Source organism: Pezoporus flaviventris, unplaced genomic scaffold (assembly GCF_033815535.1).
Source record: "Pezoporus flaviventris isolate CSIRO_AGI_PZ_B2104156 unplaced genomic scaffold, CSIRO_AGI_Pfla_v1 ptg000040l, whole genome shotgun sequence".
Lineage (NCBI taxonomy): Eukaryota > Metazoa > Chordata > Aves > Psittaciformes > Psittacidae > Pezoporus > Pezoporus flaviventris.
The window spans coordinates 6322976-6345288 of record NW_026892588.1 but is presented as its reverse complement, the minus strand read 5'-3'; the positions used below and the strand labels follow the sequence as shown (position 1 = coordinate 6345288).

The 22313-nt window shown below is 36.5% G+C and overlaps 1 long non-coding RNA gene across 4 annotated transcripts in view; it reads left to right on the top strand.

Annotated features, from left to right (window-relative positions):
- LOC133275539 (uncharacterized) overlaps positions 1 to 22313 on the top strand; it is a 60916-nt gene that overhangs the window by 16321 nt on the left and 22282 nt on the right. For all 4 annotated transcript variants that reach the window (XR_009745581.1, XR_009745579.1, XR_009745578.1 and 1 more), the window contains exon 2: positions 13179 to 13292. This is a non-coding gene — a long non-coding RNA (uncharacterized LOC133275539). The remainder of the gene's footprint in view (positions 1 to 13178; positions 13293 to 22313) is intronic.

The following is a 22313-nucleotide window of genomic DNA, read 5'->3' as shown; positions in this document are numbered from 1 at the left end:
TCTAACTTTCAGTAAAGCATTTGAATGAATTATGTGCTGGCCCAGGTAGTCAACGCAAACTTATTAACAAACATTTTTAGTTCTTAAATGGAGTATTTATTTTCTAGAACACTGTATTCAATAATCTTGCTCCTAGTTATGACCTTTTAACGTCATAAGAAATAGAAAGCTTTCACAATTCTATTACGCACTACGAGGGAGGAGTATCTCGGCAGTTAGAGTTTCAGCATTAAGAGAAAAATAAATGGCTTGATCAAATATATCTGCTCCTGCTGGATATCAACATAGAGCTACCACCATTAACTGAAACTAGTGTGTGGTCCTGACATCAAGTATTGCAAGGGCAGTCTGAGTTCTAACCTGGACTTTAATAATTTGTAACTCATGGCCAGCCTTACAGAGGCTTTCAGTGTGTTATGATCCAAATCACTAAACTCGAAATGTAACTAAGGTATTTGTGCACTGCAGAAATTTGATATCTCAGTCTCTCCTTCTTGCTAATACAATTTTATTTTCCACGCACAAATGGCAAGCTGCCAATTAGGGAAGTACACATCCTGTAATGCAAAGAAAAATAAGTAGATATGTCTATATGTATTAACTACAACTCAGTATTGTCTAGTGCAGCTGGAATGAAAAACACACCAAAAAAGCAAATTACAACTCCATTATTTATATTATAAACAAAAGTTTTTGTGAGCTAGAGTTACATTCCTCACTGCATCTTATTTCTTGGTTTTAAGTCTTACTTTGTTTTTCTTCCTCTGATTCAAACACTTGAAAATAAAATTGTGTCAAAGCTATCAAAACAGCACCAAAAATATTACAAGGCAATTTACTGAAGTATAGAACAAAGAACAAAATTCTCTTCATCCATTCCACTACCTCTGTGGTTGAACCTTTTAGTTGCTTTTAGCCAGATGTAGAACAATTCCTATATAGACACTGGAACGTCATTAAAATAACTAATAAACAAAGCCTATTAGTACTGATTGAAGCATTTTTATAAAGCTTTCTTACTCCCTTCTTAGGGAAGGAAAGAGCAAGCTACTGGTGAAGCCAGTAGGAGACCAATATTCATCTGGGCTCCTGTTCCATATTCAAAATGATATATCATGAGAAACTCCACTTATTCCTAATTGTCAGGCTGTGGGAAGGAATATTAAGACTATTACACTTCATTAATTCCACTATAAAACAAAGTAAATTGAGACCATTTTGGACACTGCTATACAGTAACAAAAATATAGGCAATTCTCTATGACATATCATACACACAGCTGTACATTACCCTCAAAACCTAGCAGTAGTAATCTAGATCAGGATACTGGTCAAAATATAGGACTAACAAAACTAAAACTAAAAAAAAAAAACCAAAAAACACACAACCCTATATATTATCTATTTGTATTTACTGTCAAGGTACTGAAAGCATCTTTACCATGTACAAGGTTACCATCTTAGCTGAGCCTGCTGAAGTATAAATATAGCAATAACTTTATTAATCCTCCTCCAGATTTAGCATAACTGTTTTGTGGGCTCTATAATCTCCACTTGACTGTGCTGCATTCTCTCTTCATGAAATGGTTGGCTTCTTCTTGTGCCACACTGCTCAGCTTAAGCTGCTTTTCTGTAATTCATACACCACTTCTGTACAGGACTGCTGTTGTTTTTCATGTGCAAAAGCAGCTATAGGAAGCGATAGAAGTTTCAGAAATGGAAAAAAAAACCATGTCTTTTAACTTAACAGAAAGTGGCATTTCATCTTCTAGCTTTGCCAGTGTGCTTGTTAGTAATGTGATGTGTCATGTAGGTTGAAGCGAATTTGTTTGCCTCAAGGATCAAGTGCCACTTCCAACCAAAAATGTAAGAAGATTTCACTTCATGTTTGACTCCTAATTCACAAGCAGTGGAGTCTTTGAATATCACACTTTGTCAAGCTGAAAAATATTGATTCACGAAGTTAAACTTCATGTGGGTTTGTACAATTTTTAAAGAAAACTCCTTCAGAAAATATTTAAGGATTAAAAGGGAGTTTATAGTCAAAAACAGAAACATTGACTCCAAAATAGCTGTTTCCAATTCAGTAACAAATTGACTGCTTTAGACAGATCTCTTCATTCTGCCTAAATATCACCAAAATCTAACACAGAACTAGTTTTGAACTCTAAAGTTTTCTGGGATGGAAAAAGGGAGTTTTCTGCTTACCTGTGGTCATGAAATATTTATCAGTTTACCAGTTAAAAAAAAAAATGAATGGCTTACAGTGATTCATTTCTATATCTGAAACACCTCACATAAATTAGCAATCTACCATTCAAGAGTCACATGTATTCAGAATCATGTTACATTATATCTCATCCTTATAAAAGCATAACAACATGGCCTCCCACTAAGTTTAGTCTTTAATGTAACGGGCCAGAAATACCTCAAAGTTGATTGGCATAAGTAACAACCCAAGACAGAACTAAACACACAATTTGCGGGGAACTTCTACGAGACATCCTACCTGCAACAGTACCTACCACATAATTTCTAAATAAAAATTTCTAAGTAAAAAGCCTTTATTGTATTCTGGACAAGTGCAAGTCCTGGTGCAAACTTTTTAAATTAAATACCCAGTAAAACCATTTAATAAAGCATAAAAATGTCCTAACCAGTCCCTCTAAGTAGTTAATTTTAATCATGGAACTATCACTATCCCAGATCCAAACCCACTTCAGTTATTTAAAAAGAGAATTGCCATTGTTAAGGGGTATGGACATCTATTAGTCAGAGAACAACAACTTTTAGACTGACTAGTGCAATTTTGGGAGGAAGGGTCAGTTCTGTGTTTAAAATAATTCTTTAGCTTCCAGAAGATTCTGCCATGACAAAAGAGGTAATACCTGGAACAAACCAGGCATGATAAATATCTCAGCCTCTGCTTGTGACCAGAGCTGAGCAAATGCCTAGTTGATGAAGGGCAATTGATAACCTTTTCCCAGGTCTTTGAAACCTTCACCACAGTATTATATATAACAAAGCTTAGGAAATAGTATTCTTGTTTAAATGCATCTTCAACAGTTATCAAAATTATGTCAGTTACAGTACTGTGCTGTTTGGATGTCAGGCATTGCAGGGGACTTCACACAGAGAAAGTCCCCAGGTTTCACAGGAATCCAGCAGGATAGCCTAGCTATTACCAGATCCAGTGCCTTCTATTTTAAATCTTTTAGAAGGGCTAGGTACACACCTGACATGGATTTTTATAGAAGGTTCTCTATGCTTTTTAAGGCAGAAGTATCAGTATAATAATTTTAAAAAATAATCACTAAAAAGACATGTAATTACACATTTAAGAGGGGAAAATGCTATTAACAGTCAATCAAAATAATAAGAGGAACACAGAACAGGTCTCAGCTCACTAAGTACTACTTGTGTTTGCAGAGAGAAATTTTGTCTAGTAACATGCAAAATGCAAAGAGTCATAGCGTTCTGCAATGTCAAAACTCAGTGTCATGAGGTACAATGTTTTTGCTAGATATAGACTTAAAACCTTTTTTTCTAATTAAAAGAATTAAGATGAACTGTTACCACCTCTTCAATGAACCAATGTCACTACAGCAGACTATAGTATCTGCAGCAGCAGTGCTATTTGCCAGGACACATGCTGTTTTCCCACCATTGGAGCAACCTGTGATGGAGGAACAGAACCAAAGGCCAAATTCTTTCAATCGACCAAAATTCAGTATACAGCAATATATGCCCCCCATAGGTTTTTGTTCCACTCTCAACAATGACCCTATTGCAGACAAAGAGCAGATTTAAATTCTGGAAGTAAAACAAGATGAAGAAAAAACTAAACATTGTTTCATATCCTAACTTTCAGGCATGGAATATTTACATAATAATGTCCATACATGCTATTTTAGTTAGTAAAATCAAGGTATTATATACCATACTACTCAAAAGCAAGACTTGCTCCATGCACCAAAATATTTGGCATACTGTGAAGAAAATTCTTTACTAAAAATTCCTTGTTGAATATTACATTTTCTGTAGTTATGAAATACATTTGCCATATCAGTCCCTCTTCCTATGCTAACTTCAGCCAAGAAAGAAGTATTCTATAGAACTTGCTGCTTGTAAGAATGGAAAATTATAATCCGTTCAGAAAAAAAAAACCCTCACAAAAAAAAAAAACAAAAACCAAAAAACAACCCCACAAAAAACAGAAACCAAAGAAACCACACGCACACAAAAAATCAAAACCAAAAAGCCTAAACCCTAAAACCAAGCCACAAAATAGTGGAAGAGCAAAGTATCCCTGACCTTTTTTTTTGTCTCCCCATATTCTGTACTACAGAAAGCAAAAAACTCATTTATCTAGTCACATATTTAGGTTACCTGGGAGAAATAATGCTTCCAGAAAGAAGCAGCCTGAACTAGTTATAAAAACCTTTGAGAACATTCAAGAAAAAAAAAAAAAATCCAGTTTCATCATCACATAATCACAAAAAGCCTGGGTGTTTAAAGGTGTGAGACTATTATACACCTTGATTCGATGACTGAGATTAAACTAGGACATCAAGAAATAATAACAGTAGCAGGTATCCCCTTACTCTGTACCAAATGAAGAGGCAACTCCTTACTGCACCTTATTGCTTCCTCCAACTGACAGTGGTAGATGTAAGTTTGAGTCTCTGATGGTTGCAATAGGTATCACAATTTTTTTTTCTTTTGTTTTTAAACTTTTGTTATATGTAAAGCAAAAGAAGTTCTTTCCAGAATCAGCACTTGGAGTACTGGAATTTTTCTCTTTGTTGGACACTACTACTGACTATCATGATAGAACAGCACAGCAAAGACTCCCAGGACATTGATCCTCCTTCTTAACGCCTTCTAGGATGTATGACAGACAGGAATATTTCAGAGAGCCAAGGACCTTCTTCACTCTATAGCATCAGCTTAAGTAAATACAGCAGTAAGTGTCAAGCACTTCACTGAAAAAAATAAAAAAATAAACAAGAAACCAAACCAAACTCCAAAACATTTAATGTTCCATGTTTTACAAACAAAAAAAACAGAAGTTTAGAACTTTTTTTTAATTGAATCTCTAAAAAGAGGATCTTTGAATATTAAATGCCTGAACTCACATCTTAATGATAATCCATGGTTTTTATTACCTACTGGTAGCCTGGAACACTTTTTGCTTTGCACTGCTTACTGGTAGCCTGGAGAGCTCCTACACACAGTAGGGTAAACTTTCCAAGGGCATGTTAAAAGTACATTTTAGGTAAATTCTCTAAGTCCTAATCCATTTGCATGTAATTCCACACATTCACAGTAATTCACATTATTTTCACCTATACAATCATCATTTCATTCAAAAGGAAGAAGAATGGAAATACCTTTTTTAAGGCATGTGCCAAACTTTGATTCTTGCTTAAAAGAAATAAGCAGAGCTTCCTGACTTCCATGAATTAAAGGGATTTGCAAAAAAATTCCTACCCTGATGTGAAGCTGTATAGAAATAAACTCTTAGAATACTTAAATAACAACCTGGAATGTCATTAGAAACTTAAATATTTGAAGTTGAACGCAAATGCATTTTCCTTCACTTTATTCTACTTCAGATAAGGAGCCTACCACTGAATCAGAAATAAACTTCTCTTTACCCTTGATTAAATTAGAAAATAACAAATATTTAAATTTTGGTGAAGGAATCCATCAGGTCCAATCACAAACACTCAATGAAAAAATGCTCAAAGTAATCAAAAGTCATAGAAAAAAAAGAGAAATTGTGTGTTAAAAGGGTGTGGTATAATCACAGTACCTACAGTCACTTTGAACCTGTGACTTCAACAGTGTGAAAAAATAAAACCACATAAACAGCCTTCATCCTTCCAGAAGAATTCACAAGACACTTCCAATTCCATATAAAATAAACAGAAATCTAGATAATGTCTTGGAAACTGCTCATTATCCAGAGAGTTTCACTCAGAAACTATGTACCTGTAAAGTTTAAGATTCTGTTAACAATATCCTGTGCTGTTAGGACTCTAGTTTTTCATATTAGACTCTCTTAGATTAAACTGGGTCTATGTTAGGAACCTTATGTTATACTACTTACTATGCTTGCTGGTCTCTGAATTATGCATTTCAACAACCTAAATGCATTTGTGCACACAGCACCAGTCACATATAATCTGACAATCCAAAGAATTAAAATTGTCCACTGATGGACCACTTTTCTTTCTAAAAGAATCACTCCTTAGTAATTCAAAATGGACATTGAAAGCTGAATACAAAGATTAGCCTTGATAAGAAAATTCTCTCTGGGATGTGTAATTGAGGATACTCAAAATGTTTGTTAAAATGTCTTGCATATGGTTCTATTAGAGACATTTCTTACCCTAAATCAATTATGTGCAGCATATAAACATCTGATGTTCAAAGGTCCCAAAGAAGTGAAAAAATCCATACAATTTTCTTCCTAAGCTTTATTGTGTAATGTAACTTTTTTGTGGTACAGAAAATGCATTTTCACCACAATAAACTTCCCTCAGAAATTGACTAGCTGTTACAATTCTGAGTTAGGGGAATCTCTTTACATACCTTATAGTTACCTCAAAAGTGCACCTTCAACAGTTGTCTTTTTGACTTTTCCCTATTACAGTAGCTGTTTGAAGTGACATCTGAGATATTTATTTGCAGTAAGAGAACCCAAGCATATGTGTCAGGTATCACCATATTCCATAAACTGTCTCATTAAGAGCTGTGAGTCTAGCTGACTACTGGTATGTATGAATCAAGGTGACAGAACTCAGAACTTAGCAGGGAAGGGAAATGCATTTAAAAAACAGCAAAAGTCCAACTCTAAACTACGAAAACACAATCTTATGCAGTTGAACAGGAAAAGCCTATGCTTAAAGTTAGGTTCCTGAGCTCAAATATCTCATTTAATCAGTCAACAGCAAAGGAACACTTGCATGTAAACATTTTAACCTGGCAAAATATAAATACTGTGTTTTTTCTTTGGATATACTCTGTTGCTTTCATAGTATTAGTTACAGTCAGTGCAAAAAAGTAGATAAAGTTATGGAATACAGTGTTGCGGTATTACCTTTGAGTTTACTCAATTCCCTCCAAAATGCCTTATGGATGGGCTATTTAGTATTCACTGCCATGCTCCTGTACAGCAACGGCTCTTAATCTTCAAAAATGTACAGAAAATGAAAAGCGTTAGCTCTACAATCAGGCTTATTCTGGCCTATCCTGTCAGTTTTAGTAGACAAGCTGTTGGGCTTTCTGCGGGGGGGGTAATTCCTGTAGTTAACTGTAAATTAAACAGGTAAAGTAGGAATTTAGTGTCTAATGTAGCGAAGAATCAGTGAAACAAATACACTTTTCTCTTTTCAAGGTCAATGCTAAGGTGACATGCAGTTGTATCATAGTCAACATGCCAGACAATGAACTGCAATTCAACAAGGTCAGACTTAAGGTGCAGCTCAAACATGGAATTAAACGTCCTTGTGCTTCTGAATACTGCACTCGGCCATTGCTGCTCCCAAGGAAAACAACTGCTTCCCGCCACACACAGAAACCTCCTCTTTTTCCTCCTCCTCCAACCTTTGCCCCTGCAGTATAACCTAAAAACCAAAGCAGCTCATAAGTATGGCAGGCAAGACTGAATTTTTGTCATTTCAATGTGGAGTTGCTGAAATGCCCTTAGCAGCTCGGTGAGATAAATAGCACTGCTCTGGTTTTACACTGGTAGAGATGGGGATCTAACTTCCCTTTTGTTGTTTAACTGATTTTAACAAGAGGAATTGGGAAGGTGGAGGGAAGGGTTTCCATCTACTTTCTGAAAAGCTGTCTTTGGAGGGAAAATACAATCTTCGACAAGAAGGCAGAAAATTAAAGGCTTTTCCTCAAGTTTCCTTTCATTTCTTATCTTCCTAAAATACATATATACAGTTTGTTCCAGGAAATGTCTGAAATGCCTTCTGGTAGCTTTTAAATAAACATGAAAATCTCTTTTTGAGTTCCAAGAGTTTCCAATGCTGATGGGGGAAAAGTTCTTGGAGTATAACACAGATGTAAACAAACATCAGAATTCACTCTCAATAATTAAAAAGCATTATCGTTACTTTTGGACTTTTAGTCTGCCATCACATAACTGAATTAGACTTGAGCAAAGCTCTAATGCGCTTTCACAGCAATCTTTTCCGGTACACTAAAACCAACAGACCTCAGCTACATTTCTCAGCTAGGAGCTAATGTTTCTCTGCACATGTTACTGTTGCAGTTTCATTTGTCAGTAAAGCCCTATTTACTTGCTTCCTGTTATTAATAATGGGAAACAGGATCTCTTCATACTGTAAGAGAGGCTCTTTTAACTCCTGTCTAGACTTCTCAAGACAAAATATGGATGAGCCCTTTAATGTTTGTGCAGAGACACAAACTGAGCAAAAACCCCACATTACCTCAAACAGCTTAAGACTCCTTATCATACATGCACAAAAAAAAAAAAATCCTTTAAATCACTTGGGCTCACATCTTGTTAGCCACTAAAGTAAGGTTTTCTTTCATAGTTGGATACTTTCTTCATCTGTCACACTGATTAATTAACAGTTCACAGTATGAGCCCTGAGCTTAAATAGCCTACTAAAATGAGGAGGAGAGATCAATGTTAATATTCTGTAGGAAGCTGAAGAGGAAAAATGCTTTCTTTAGTATGAAGGGATATGTCTTCTAATAAAAAAAAAAAAACAACTAACTTCTGTTTGGTTACATTTCACAAGGAGATGAAAGCACACAGCCTGCAGAGGAAGATTGCAGAAGAGGATTAGGACATGAGTTAGAGACTTTAAATGTTTTAAGTTAAGCTGTTGGCTGGAAACAAAAAGCTCTTGAACAGCAGTGAAATATTTTCATTGCCATTAAAAAAAAAGCTAGTTTATCAACACGCAATAAACCAGTCTATAAACACAGTACCATTCCTGTACAGATACATGGGGGAAAAGCATGCAATTACTTGAAACAGAGTTGCTAAAACCTTAAACCTAAACCTGGTTTTAGCCAAAACATTGGAAGCCCATTCTGCCCCCCCCCCCCCCAACACACCTTTCCCAGACTGTTACAGTCCAGCAAATATTTCAAGAGTTTGACTTTCAACAGCTATGAGCTCTCCCCCTTTTTTAAGCCCCTCCAGTACTGCTGAGTGGACGAAAATTACAGATGCAAGAAAAGCTGACAAATGAGTGCAAGGCCCCTCCTCTCCAGTGCCTCGACAGTCAGAGCTCCTGCCAAAACATGCCTGAAAGCTAGCGAGGAGACAAAGACACAAAGATTCCATTTTCTCAGGGAAAATACATTCCATGTAGTAACTACCAGGGAAAAGAATAGCACCCTGGCACATGTGTTGTTTCAAAAATGGAGCAGGAATGAATATTTTAAAAAATTAAAAAATAAAAATTTAATCCTATTTGATTATTCAGCAAGCTCAAACACCGTTTAACACAGCTCTTTTTAAGCTGCTAAGTGCCACAGGGGGTGGGAGGCGGAAAGCTCCCATAAAGCTGGAAAAACGTTTTCAGTCATGGAGAACCATCAGTTCAACGTCGTCCAAGCAAGGAGTTCACGGCTGTTGCTCTAAATCATCTCCTGATAACGCTGTAGTATACACACAACCAAAAGAAAGCAAATCCAACTTTTTTAGCTCAAATCCGTTTCAGTGTGTTTACTATTAAAAGATTCTTCCCCCAGGGTGTCATTAATAAAGTTTCAATGAGTTTGAAACCCTGGCACCTAAGCACTTCCAAGTTTGCAAGCTTTTCATAGCAAGTTTACTACTTTTGGCTTGTTACGCTATCGTGACTGGCATTCATCACTGAGCTGGAGCAGGACTGCCTGTGAGCAGGGAGATCAGCGACCAGGTGAACACAGGCAAGCAGAGCAGACGCAGCAGCAAGACCATGATTTCTCTGCGACTAGTCAGGAGGTTTGAAGTGGAACTGATGGTGGGAAGATTTGGGATGATTCAAGTTTCTCACTAATTTAAAAATAAAAAGGATATTGACAACAGCAACATATGAGATTAAAAACTATCAATAACTTCAAGCGTGATTACAGTCCATTAAGGCTCAGTGGCAAAAGTACCTACTGCTAAAAATAACATGAACTCCCACTTGACTGGGAATTTGGGACGGAGAGTTGTAACATGGAGGCTTAGTCTCAAAACACTCCCAGCTCTGATAGTTACTGCTCATCAGCATGTAACATTATTACAAGCTCTTCACTTATAATAACCCTTTTTTCTTTAATGAGAGGCTGCTTCTACATATCTGATGGCAGACCCACACCCAAATTCAGCCAAAGTTTTCCAATCTTTCAGCAGAAACACTAAAGAAGCATAACTAGAACATAAAAAAAACATTGCATAGTGAAAATATTAAAAAATGTGATTGACAGGGTTCAGACTGAGGATAAAATACAGCTGCTGAGAGCTCTCTGCAACAGGACTTTCAAGGGATCCCTGCCCTGCAGAGAAGACTGCAGGCAGTGAACCCAGCTCTCCATCTCCTCATCCTCCCATTACCCTCCCTTCAGCCCAGCCACACACTGTGGCACCTTCTCTTACCCAGCCAGATGCAGGCTGTGAGCATGTGGCTGGTGATCACCCTGACCCCACATGCTGCCTCACACTCCTGAAGACTGCTCCCCAGAAAGTGCTGGGGATCCTTTGACTAACTAATAAAACCATTTCAGGAGATCAGCACTGGGCGTAATACGGGGATTGAGATAATCAAGAAAAATATATGAAAAAGAAAGACTGCTGAAATACTATCTCCTTATGACATCTGAGGTTAATCTTTTTTGTACTTTTTTTTCCCCATTAGATTTCTTCACATTCTTTGGTTGATCCCACTATCCTCCCAATTGTTAAGACTATGCATATTTTCCATGTCTCCATAGCCAGACTGTATCCAAATGCTTTTGGGTTTGTTTTTTGTTGTTTGGTTGGTTAGTTTGTTTTCTTTTTAAATGCATTTTACCATCCAGCTACCACTCGAGCCCCTTCTTCATCTCATGTTCTCGCTGTCACAAAATACTCTCATCTACTCTGAGAAAATGACACTTCTTCATGCACAGCTATATGCATTTGGTCTCCATTCTCAACCAGACCATGCCACCATCAGGTTTTCATTTCATTACTACAACAGGATCCTAAATTTTGGCTCACAGAGATGTGGATAAAGTTTGCATCTACCAGTTTGATCCTCTGATACTTTCCCTCTTCCTCCCTTCAAATTCTTACGAAATTGATCCCAACATCCTCCTGTACTCTTACTGAAAACAGAACCACTGCACTGTAACACAGAGATCAAGTGATTTGATTGACCAATTTCCAGAAATATTGTAAGCGAAGGAAACTTAATTTTAAGGTCAAACTCTAGAAGGATTACTCATAGCAGAGCTATATTTTAAAAAAGGAGAAAAAAAAAATAACGAGCTGCAGTTACTGACTAGGTGAGAGATACAGAGCAGGAAAAAAAAAAAATCAGGATTTATGAATAAAGTTACAAACATGCTTTCTTTTATACAGTTTGTAAACTCATTCCTCACACTGCCATTACAAAGGAACCTTCTGAGAAAACTCAAGTCATACCAGACTATAGAAATACTGCAGCAGCTGAAAAATATCATTGCTTGATTTCACATATCTAGTGGCCTGTTCCCTCAGTTAGCACTTCCTATTTGAATGGTTTTAAAGACTATTTGAAGACCAAATCCTAAAATTATTTTAACCTATAAAAGGTATTGAAAATCCTGCATCTTTGTCTAAATTCTGTTGTTACAACCTAGCTCATTTTAATGACCGCATGTCCAGGCAATATGTGGCACAGAGCTTGTAAAGGAAGGAGACTTATGTTTTAGTTGGCACTGGTACAACATAGGTCTTTAGCATAAAATTTATTAGTACTAATGGGCATTATGTAATTAAAGCACTGTACTTTAATTCCCTAAGGGGTGGCAGGGTTAGGTTGGTTTTCTTCACATCCTATAAAATAAGCAAATAAATGTGAGATTTTTCAAAGCTATTAGAAAAATTCCAACTTGCACTTTCCTCCATTAATCATAGTGGAGAAGGTGTAGCTAAACAAGATGGATCTGAAATTCTCAAAATGTCTTCCATGGAACTACTGAAGTTTGATACTACATAGCAGTCTTTTTAAGAATGCTGTGCAATTACAGTATTTTTCAGACCACAAACTCTTCAAAAAGTCATCATTAGACCACTGAAAACCATAAAATTAAAATTCTTTTTAGATTTAATATATACCATATTTACTTGATACTAGACTTATTTAGATGATCCCAACCTAATAGAGTCACTTCAACAAGCAACTGAAATATTTGTTACTTGAGCCCTGGCATTTTCAACCCTGAATGCCAAGAATTTAGAGCTTTGGGAATCCCACATAACCCACTGCACTTCAGGGAGAGGGGGTAGTCATTTATGTAGTTCCTTGGGTACTTTTGAACATTGCAGATTAAGGCTGGAACAGTTTTCAGAGCTGAATTCTGCAGGTTTTAATCAGAATTGGTGCATGGTACCAATAAAGATCAGATTATTACTGAGACCTGTATTTCAGTATTTAAGTGAGATTATTTTTCTTTAAGACAGAAATGAATTTAAAACTATCTTGTGGAAGAAGACCAATGCATGCAGGTTTAATATTTGAGCTTTCAGAAAAGGATTTTATCAACACTAATCTGCAACACTGAAAAATAAGCCTACATCTCGTTATCTGGTAATTTTTTGTTTCGTATGTCTGAATAATCTCACAAGAGCAGCAAACCAGAACAGCCTGAGACAAATATTACAGGGCTATGTATTTATAATGCTTAAATTATTGAAAAATATAAGGCTTATTCACAGCGTTGTGTCTCAGTTTAATATGCTAATAATATAATTTTACTCAGAGCTAACTTGAAACATATCTTACCAAAAGAAAAACAAACATATCCCATGAAGAAAAGAATTTGTACAAATAGTACTGAACCACTCAGACCTTTATTGCAAAACTAGCAATTTTTCCTTGGGTAATGTCAAGGCCAATTATCAGCTGATCTATTGATCTTACCCTAAACTATCACACAAAATCATTTATTTCTTTGTCTTCTAGACAAATCACTGCAGAGCTGCAGACCAGCAAAGGAAGTGAACTGAGGGCAATTTGACCAACATCGTCTGTGTCAGCTCCCCAGAGGTTGATGAAACATGTTATCAGGTCTCCAAGGTACATCCCAGAGATTACTTGGTTGTGCCATACAATTAGTAAATGATTAAAACAAGCTGTTTTTTTAATTACATTAAGATACTTGCAGCAGTGAGAACTATTATCTTCTACAGAAGAATGAACCTCCCCATATTATGTTGTTTATTAGCACCGCATTAACAATGAGCCACCTCAGCCAAATGGTCAGGCAGCACTGTGGTCTCAGGTACAAGGAAAAGATCATTATGAAACTCCACCTGCCTCATTTGTGCAAATCAAGTAAGTATGTACTTGATACAAATCACTGATTGAACAAGAATACTTAAATGCTAGTTTTCATCTTGGGCTTTGTGTATTTTGTGCCAAACCCATAAGCCTTCTTCAGAGGAATCAACAGAACAGTGTAGAGACTAGATTAAACAGATGAGTTTTTAAACAACAAAACTTTGTTTGCTTTTGACAAGAATAGGACCCCAGGTAAATGATGTTTTCTAATATAGCACAAGAAAATCTCAATTATAGCAATCATTATTCTAGGCGCTATGTGCCATTTTATATTCCCAGCAGGATGTTTTTCATCTCATCAAGAGTTTCCAAGGCTGTTTAGTGTCTCTGTATACGCAAAATACATTTAAGCCCCACCCACCCCCAAAGATCTGCTAATTAAAAAGCCTAGTCAAGTGGTCAGACAGACTGGAACTTGGGGATTATAGGTAAGAGGGATGAAATGAAGGCTTGGAAACTATAATTTCTCTGGTAGCAGTAGAAGCAGCTGTTATAGACCAGGCAAATTAAAGATGTGGCTGACTAAGCCAGCAGTTTGGAAACAAGACATTGCAAAACCATAACAGCAAGTAATCTACACCCCACTTTTAAGAAGCCAGAAGTGCTGGCCGTTTCTTTTTCTCTCTCTCTCTCTCTTCCTGTTATTCTTATCTGTCACAAATATACTCCAGCTGGTATACTTCCAAGCCTTTGCTCACCAGTTTTAATTTTCCACCCCATCTTGGGGAGTTAACAGTAATTCCTAGGACTGCAGGCAAGTGCTCCACAGAGGGAGTTGTCAGCAAAGAAAGGACACTTGTAAAAGAAGAGCAGGTGAAATAACAGTTGCAGTTCTACTCCCCAACCCCCCCCCCCCCCCCCCCCGAATGTTGCTCATCAAACATGTAAAAACAATCTGCCCATACCAAAAAATATTGACCAATCCTTGAAAGAAGTTTCTTCTGTCCTCTAAAATCAACCTCTAGATACAGAACGTTTAAAAACCAGACAGACTGCCACCACATTTTTGAGATACACTGATTGAGTGTCCTGTAATTTACTATCTTCAGTAAGAAGCTTCTCTTCAGCTTCTAGTCTGTTTACCCTGATTCTTCTAAAAATAAGTTTAAAAAAATCATTGTGCCATGAATTAATGAGGCTGTATATTGTTTTCCATATCAAAAGTGATGAAGGATCTATGAATTACTGAAAAAAGCTACCTAAAAAAAAACACCACTCCAAAACAACCTTCTGTTTCCTCAACAGCAGGTATAGACTTCCTATTAGAAGGAGAACCAGCATTAGTAGCCTTAAACAGCATTTAGGTCAGTGTTACAGTCCTACGTCTCAATTTATGTCAGCACAAGCCTGTAGACTATTTTTGATCTCAGTTTATACACCATTAATGAATATCACCCAATCTATTTCCCCTGTTTATTTGCACCCAGAACAACTCATAATTTCAGATTTGTGGTAGATACTGAAATGGCAATGCTTAAAAAAATGTATTACTCTAACAACTTTGTTAATAATGTTGCCATATTGAAACACTGCATCTGATTTCAGGTCTTTGCTAACAATTATTCATTAAATATATCTCAAATCTTTGAGATCCATACCATAAATCATTAACAGACAAAGCTGATACAGGCAAAATAAGTGCCCCATTTTTAATCAGAAATTTATTTCAGATTGCCTGGGGCCTTTATCCAATACCTTTACCTGAAACAAATCAATTGCCAGTTTGCATTTTCATACAAGTCTAAGAATGCGATAACAGCAAAAGAATTCTAAAGGTTAAAACCCATAATCAGTACCATCTCCCCCGCTGCCCCTCTGTCAGAGTGGGTATTTGAGGAGATTCTTTACATTTCCTCCCACACGGTTTCTCTGCTTCATAAGCAGAAGCCAGCTGCTGGTTCTTTCAAGTCTAGCCGTTAGTTGACATTTACCATTAGTTTATGGTTTGCATTCTATCTTAGCAAGCAAAAGAGCTAGAAATCTTCACTCTTTAAAAGTAATTAACGCTTTATATTTCTAATTCTTCCCAAACTGGAGGCTCCTCGAGCCAAGTTTTTTTTGGTGAGGCATAAGGAAGGGACAAAAAGACAATGCTGTGCACCAGCACAATGAGAAAAACCAACAAATCCTGGCTTTAAGGTTACTATTCTTTCCCCTGGAAAACACCTCATTGCAACTCTTGACCAGCAGTGTTAATTTTGTTATTTCCTTTTCAATCTCAATCGCTAACAGTGCTGCGCAGAGTGATTACATCTCTGACTTTGCAAATTGGACAGCATTATTTAGTAACTGCCATAAAAAGAAAAAGGCCCACATACACACCTATGATATAGTAATTGGAAGGAAGAGATGGGAGAAATGAGTTAAAGGTCTAGAAGGTCTAGAAAACACTTTATTTTTACTTTTTACTTCTTTTTTTCCTATCAAATCCAGCTCAAACCTATACAAAGTAATATATCAACTCCTGCAGACAAGCCTTGCATTACATACCCATGGAAAATACTGCTGCTATAGCTCAAGCCCCCCCCTCTAGACACACACACAGCTATGATACAGGTCTGACATCCAACTAGTTTGCAGATAAGTGCACTGACACAGGTCTGTAATCTTTTTCCTTCTGAAATTTATTTTGAAAACAGATTCATTTATGAATTTTATGTATATGATATTTTGATACCAAAGTAAAAAGAGACATGGCCACTATTTTAACAATAGAATACAGTTTCTAAAATGATTTTCAGATTAATAGATATTTTTAACTCAATGAAGAAAATATTTAAAGATTGTTTTCCTTTAGGGCAAGCTCATACATGAAGGAATCAGGAAAACAAGTGCTCTCACAAAGAAAATTCCTCCCCAAATTAGGAAGTCAAAAAAGCCGTATCTGTAGTTGTTAAAAGCCCACTATAGCCTTCAGTAAAACTAAGCTCAGAAGTTGATCAGCTGGTAATACTGTGTTTGTTTAATGGACTTTCACAGAGCAGAAATCCATAGTACATAGCCTTTTATCTGATGATATGTACTAATAAAGAGCTTTAAAAGAGGTAACGTTAACAAGATTGCTGTAGATATGGAAAGGGACTTAGAATGTACAATTACTGGAAGGCTCCAAAGTTTATCTAATGTGTTTAGGAGACACGGAAGAAAGCCATCCAATAGCTCAGTACATAGCGTGCCAGAAAATACCATACTGTGTTGCTGTAGGTCTAGGTCAGGACATTTGAAGACTTCCATGACTTAATGGGTTTTTTCTCTCCTAAGTCAAGGCTTCCATGAGTGATCATTGTTAACTGTAGTTATAATAGTCATACTGGCTCTCAACATCTGCAGGAACTCAGCAGTGCAGCTGTTCATTGCATACGTTAGACAGCTCTAAACACTGTAAAATCAGGTCAAAATAAAACAAACAAGGCCCCAAAACTAAGAATTTCAGACAGGTAACTGAGATAAAATGTAGCAACAACCTTTTCCCCAGGTCAGCAAGCTGAAAGCATTAAGAGAAAAAGCAGTTTGCAGCAATCCACACACAATAGGTTCTGAGCATTACTTCCTTTTATTGTGCATTGCACTTATGGGGCACTAGATTTTTCTAAACACTATCCAAAGCATACTTTCAAGTCCAGCCAACAAATATCTCAATGTCACAGCAGCCTTTCAAGAGAAAGTTACAGCTCTCAGTTTTTCAAAAGACAGGATGAAATATTTCAGGAGACCAAATATACCCCAATGCTATCTCCTCTTGTTCCCTTGAATTAAGGGAGGAACAGCTTATCTGGATGGCAGAATCTAACTAAAAATTCTCATTTCTAAAGAATAAAGGAGAAAAGTACCAATCATTTAACAAGGTGGGAACCTATCTGGATGGGACAGAAATGTGTGTTTCTTTTTCTAAAACAATGATTCAGAAACACACCTGAAAACACATTAAGTGATGAACATTAAACATTAAGTACTAAAAAATGAGGTGCATCCTGTGGAAGCATGATCCAACCATCACCTTTCTTTTCCCACTGATTGAAGCTTTAAAGCAAACCAAACATACCTGCGTTCAAGTACAAACAAAAGTAATCTACAGTATTTTACCATGCATGCTGACCTTACGGAAAGACACTTTCCAAAGTTCAGTTAGCATGTACTTCAAAAGAGCTGCTGTGTTAATCAACAATAAAATTAAGCTAAAGTTTTGCATGGTTTTATATCTGAATCTTTCTTTCATTCATACATCAGACTAATTATTTTTTACTCTTCCACAGAGTCACTTCAGCCTCATGACCGGGATTTTCCCCCTGCTCACACTTTTACTCATTAGTTTTGTATTTTAAGGCAGTCCTCACTTTTTTAACATTAGTTCCAGGGGTTTTTTTTCTAGTTTATTGTAGTAAAAAAAAATATTAAATAAATATACAAGTACTCAGACAGCAAGATGCTTTCTGCAGGACTCAGTGGAATAAACACAAGAGTTTTCCACTGCTCTAAACAGAATTCTTCACCCACAGCTACAGTGCTTTTCTCTCCATACATGTATATGGTGATTTCACATCACTGCTAAAGGAAAACTACCATTGTAGTTTTCTTTACTAGAAAACATGAACATTGAATATATGCATTACTGTTACAGACTGACTGGAAAAGAATATCTATTTCTTAAAGGGAAAAAAGTTTTTGAATTGTTTATTTTTTTTTCCATTTGCTGTTAAAGAGAGGTATGGCTAAATTATTTTAGTTTTCTTTTGGGGAGAGGAGATTTTAGTAAAGGAATGAGGAGGAGAAGAGCTAGGCAGCATGATCACTTTCCAGACAGATAGCAGTCTGATCGGTAAGACTTTCACACAGAGTATCGGAAACCCAGATTTCCAGGCCCCTCTCTGACAACAGAGCTCTGACATTCCAGAAGCACACCAAAAGCACCAGGCTGTCAACCATTCCAGGGCAGCAAGGGGTCTTTTTGCTTCTTTTCACATAAAAGGCCTTTCCAGCAAAAAGTCCAGTGAAAAATATATTTCTTCAAAACATCCTATGTTTTCCCCGCAGGGGAAAAAATTGATTAAATTTTCAACCGAATGAAGCTAGTTTTGTATACATCTGCAATTGCATGGAAAAACTAACAGAATCAGAAAAAAAACATTCTTTCTATAAAGTTCTAGTAATACCTTTAATCATATTACAAGCTTAATGCATTACATTAATTTGTTAAATTAACACAGTTGGACTTTTAGATCAAACAGGAGAGAGAAGATTGTGATCCAACAAAAGCACGTTATAAAAGCACTGCTGTTCAAAACAGGCCAAGTATTTTCTTGTGCTTGAACTCTAACAAAGGGGTGTTTCCTTCAAACAGTTATTAGGTGTTTCAATTTTGTTACCTTTTTTTTCCTTTTTAATGGTAACATTTCATACTGCATTATTAAGTAGACTTTGTTCTTATTCCTGTGAATAGCAATTTTCTTAGGACAGTTTTTTGGTATTAGTAATAGTTGTGGTAGGATTGCTTTCTCTCAAGTTTGTTTTTTTACAGAAGACCACAAACCTCAGAAGATCACTGTGTGGAAGAAACACACTGGGCCAACCTATCATGTCGATAGTACACAAAGAACAGCCCAGTTTGGTATTCTTTCTACTCTGAAGTCTCATGTCAGGTAGTGGAAACTAACTCACTCATCTCTTTACTGATGAATGTTTATTTTTTTTTCTCTCCAGCATCTTCCCTTTTAAGAACAAATTACATGTACAGATTCTGGAGAGATACCTGCTGGTGCCTAAGGGCCACATTAGATGCAGTCATTCCATCAAAATGTGGGGAAAGAGGCACTTGTTACGGGGTCCCCACACCTCTCCTTTTTCACATACCCAAGTAAACTCAATTATAATTGATGCAGTATGCAGAAAACTGAAGAGGGCTGATTGAGTTTAAAAGCTATACAGTTGCAGCTTCATTCAGGAAATCCCTCCAGGCATGCTTGAATGTTTAGTAATAAACCTAGACAACAAAGCGAGTATTCAACCCTACATGCCCAGAAGGAGGGAAGATACTTTTCTCTATACTCCTAAACCCATGTTAGCCCCTCCAGTCTTTCTCCAGCCAAGCAGTATTCTAGGAATCCATGAATTGTCATCTTCACATTTTTATCCTGAAGGCAGAGCTTGATTTGTAATCTTGATTACAAATTTCTATTGCAATGATACATCAGCATCATCACCTGGAATCAGGATCAAGGTCCTATTTTGCTACACCTTGTAAAAAAAAAAAAAGAAAACCACAAACAAAAAAACTCAAGCAAAAGCCCCTCAAAACAAACAAAACACCTTTTTTTAGGCTAAACAGATAAGGAAAGTAGAAATAGCCACACAGAGTTTAGGGACAGAACAAAAATTCATAGGCTTTCCTCCTCTTCCACAAGTACCAGTTATAGCTAGTAGTCAAGAAGCTTTCTTCCCTTGATTAGCTGCTCACTAGGGCACTGAAAATTATTTATGTGATCTGTAGTTATGATTTAAAACAAGATAATCCACAATCAGAATATCTGCAGCATTTAATGGAATAATTATGTGTGATCAAGCCCGACCCAGTCATGAATATGTTCAAGAAATTTTAACTCATGCAATTTCAACCAGGGTAGAAGATACCCTAAAATACCCCCAGATGTGTATGCAATGGGTACTACTCAATTATCTGTCTATTCTGTGTGAAGTATGTGCACACCATCCTAGCATCTCCAAATGCCCTTAACTAAATTGTCAGTTAATCCTTGAGCTTTTGGGTTGTTTTTTTTTCCCACTGATTACATTAAAAGTTCTCAGAGTACAGAAAAGGAGCAGATGCAACATTACTTTAAAGACTCTAATTCCTTCTTTGATTCAGTCTTTGAGGTAGCATCAGCAATCATATTGCAGCTAAGAGATCAGTACCCAGTCCATCACCATGAAGTATATATTGTCTGATCCTGAAGGCAGAAGTTATGGTGATAGAAAAAAAAGCCCAAACAATGAAATACTTCTTCTGTGCTATTCAAGCTAATAGTTTCAAAGCTGTTAATAACTTAACATGGACAAACATACGACCATTTCTGAAATATTTAAAATAATCTTAATTTCAAAGTTTCCTTCTGAAAAATCATCTAGTAGTCAGGCACAGCCTCTTGAACATTACAAAGAACATTAAGGTCAAGTGTGTCAAACATACTGCAAACTTTTCTAGCATTTCTCCTAATTTTCCTATCAGAACATGTTGCAACTGAAGGTTATGGATATAATATTAAAACATCAGGCTTTTTTTTTTTCCTCAAAGTTTGTGACCCATCACAGTTATTAGCAATTTGGTTTGTGAGCACCTGTTACAACACCACTAAGCTCTTCCATAGACTCTAACTATTCTTAAAAATACTTCCACTAACTTGAAGGACAATTTAGCATAGGTGGTGAAGGCACTACATAAATTCTAACTTTCTGTGGGATTCAAAATGCAGGGAAAAGAATTCTAACCTTCCAGGCTAAGCTTTTGTGACAAGGGTGCTAAGAAAGAGATTATTTTTCACAGGTCACAAGCAAACCTGTAAGAATTTTGCAAGTAGATAGTGCCCTTCAATGCTGCTTTCAGCAACTGATTTATACATAAAAGTTCTACATTTAAAATAGAAGCATATCTCAACATTTTAATCTTACATGGAAAGACATGATGGAAATTAAAGAAACTAAAGTTTACCCAAAATTCAAACTTGTAGGTTGCACATCTGTGTAAATAGTACACAGCAAACCATGAGCTACTTGCACAGACGCACACAGGTCTGTAAAACACTGAACTTGAGAGGTTTAGCATGAAGTCAGAGGCCTCTAGGTATTTCAATTACTGCGTTGGGTTTTCTTTTTTTCAATAGTGTGTACACCTTAGGTTGGTTTAATCACTGTGACCAGCCATAGCAAGAAATTCAGTCATGCTAAGCCAAACGATAATGATTCTATTCAGACAGCAAGGAAAAAAAAAAAACACAGAAGAAACCAGAAAAACAAGAATTCTCATTTCTGTTTGCATGATTCCTGTTGCACCATCAAGCAGAAAGACATACAAAAGTGCAGGGCAGTGAAAAGAGAAACTAGCAGTAAGTGTAGGAAGAGGAAATGAAAGGAAGACTTGTTTTCAATATTTGTACCTCAAGACTCAGAATTTTGATACTTAAGATGCTTCAAAATAACAGTAAGAAAGAAAATTATCTCTACAAAAAAAAAAAAAAAGCTAGAAGTGGTGCAGTTCCTTGACATACTTGAAGGTTATACCTGTTACATTCGCTGTTAGAAGTTGAGAAAACTTAACCTTATGGAATTTGTAACTTGCAGGCACTATTTCTAGTTAAAGTCTCGGACTGTCTGACAGTAAACTTTATTTAGAGCCACTAAACACTTCTGCCCACTCTGTCCCAAGTAAACTCTTCTGCCTTTCTGGATATTGGTGAAGAAAAGCAACAGACAACTGCTTTCATTTGGTCAATGTATCTTTTTGCATTTTACTTACAGTCTTCTTCTAAGAGGTAGCTACACATGACAAACCAGGTAAAGATATTTTTCAATTAATGACTTTTGCTGAGATACTGCTTAATTGATGCAGTAGCTCAAATTTTCTTTACTTCTCTTTATCTTCAGTAGAAAGTAGATCCATGTCATTTTTCAACAGACAAATAGGTATAATTTGTTTTAAAGTGAGAAAAAGAAAAGCATACATACCATGCAACATTTACCACACTTAGCCCTTGGGGCTTATGCAATAAA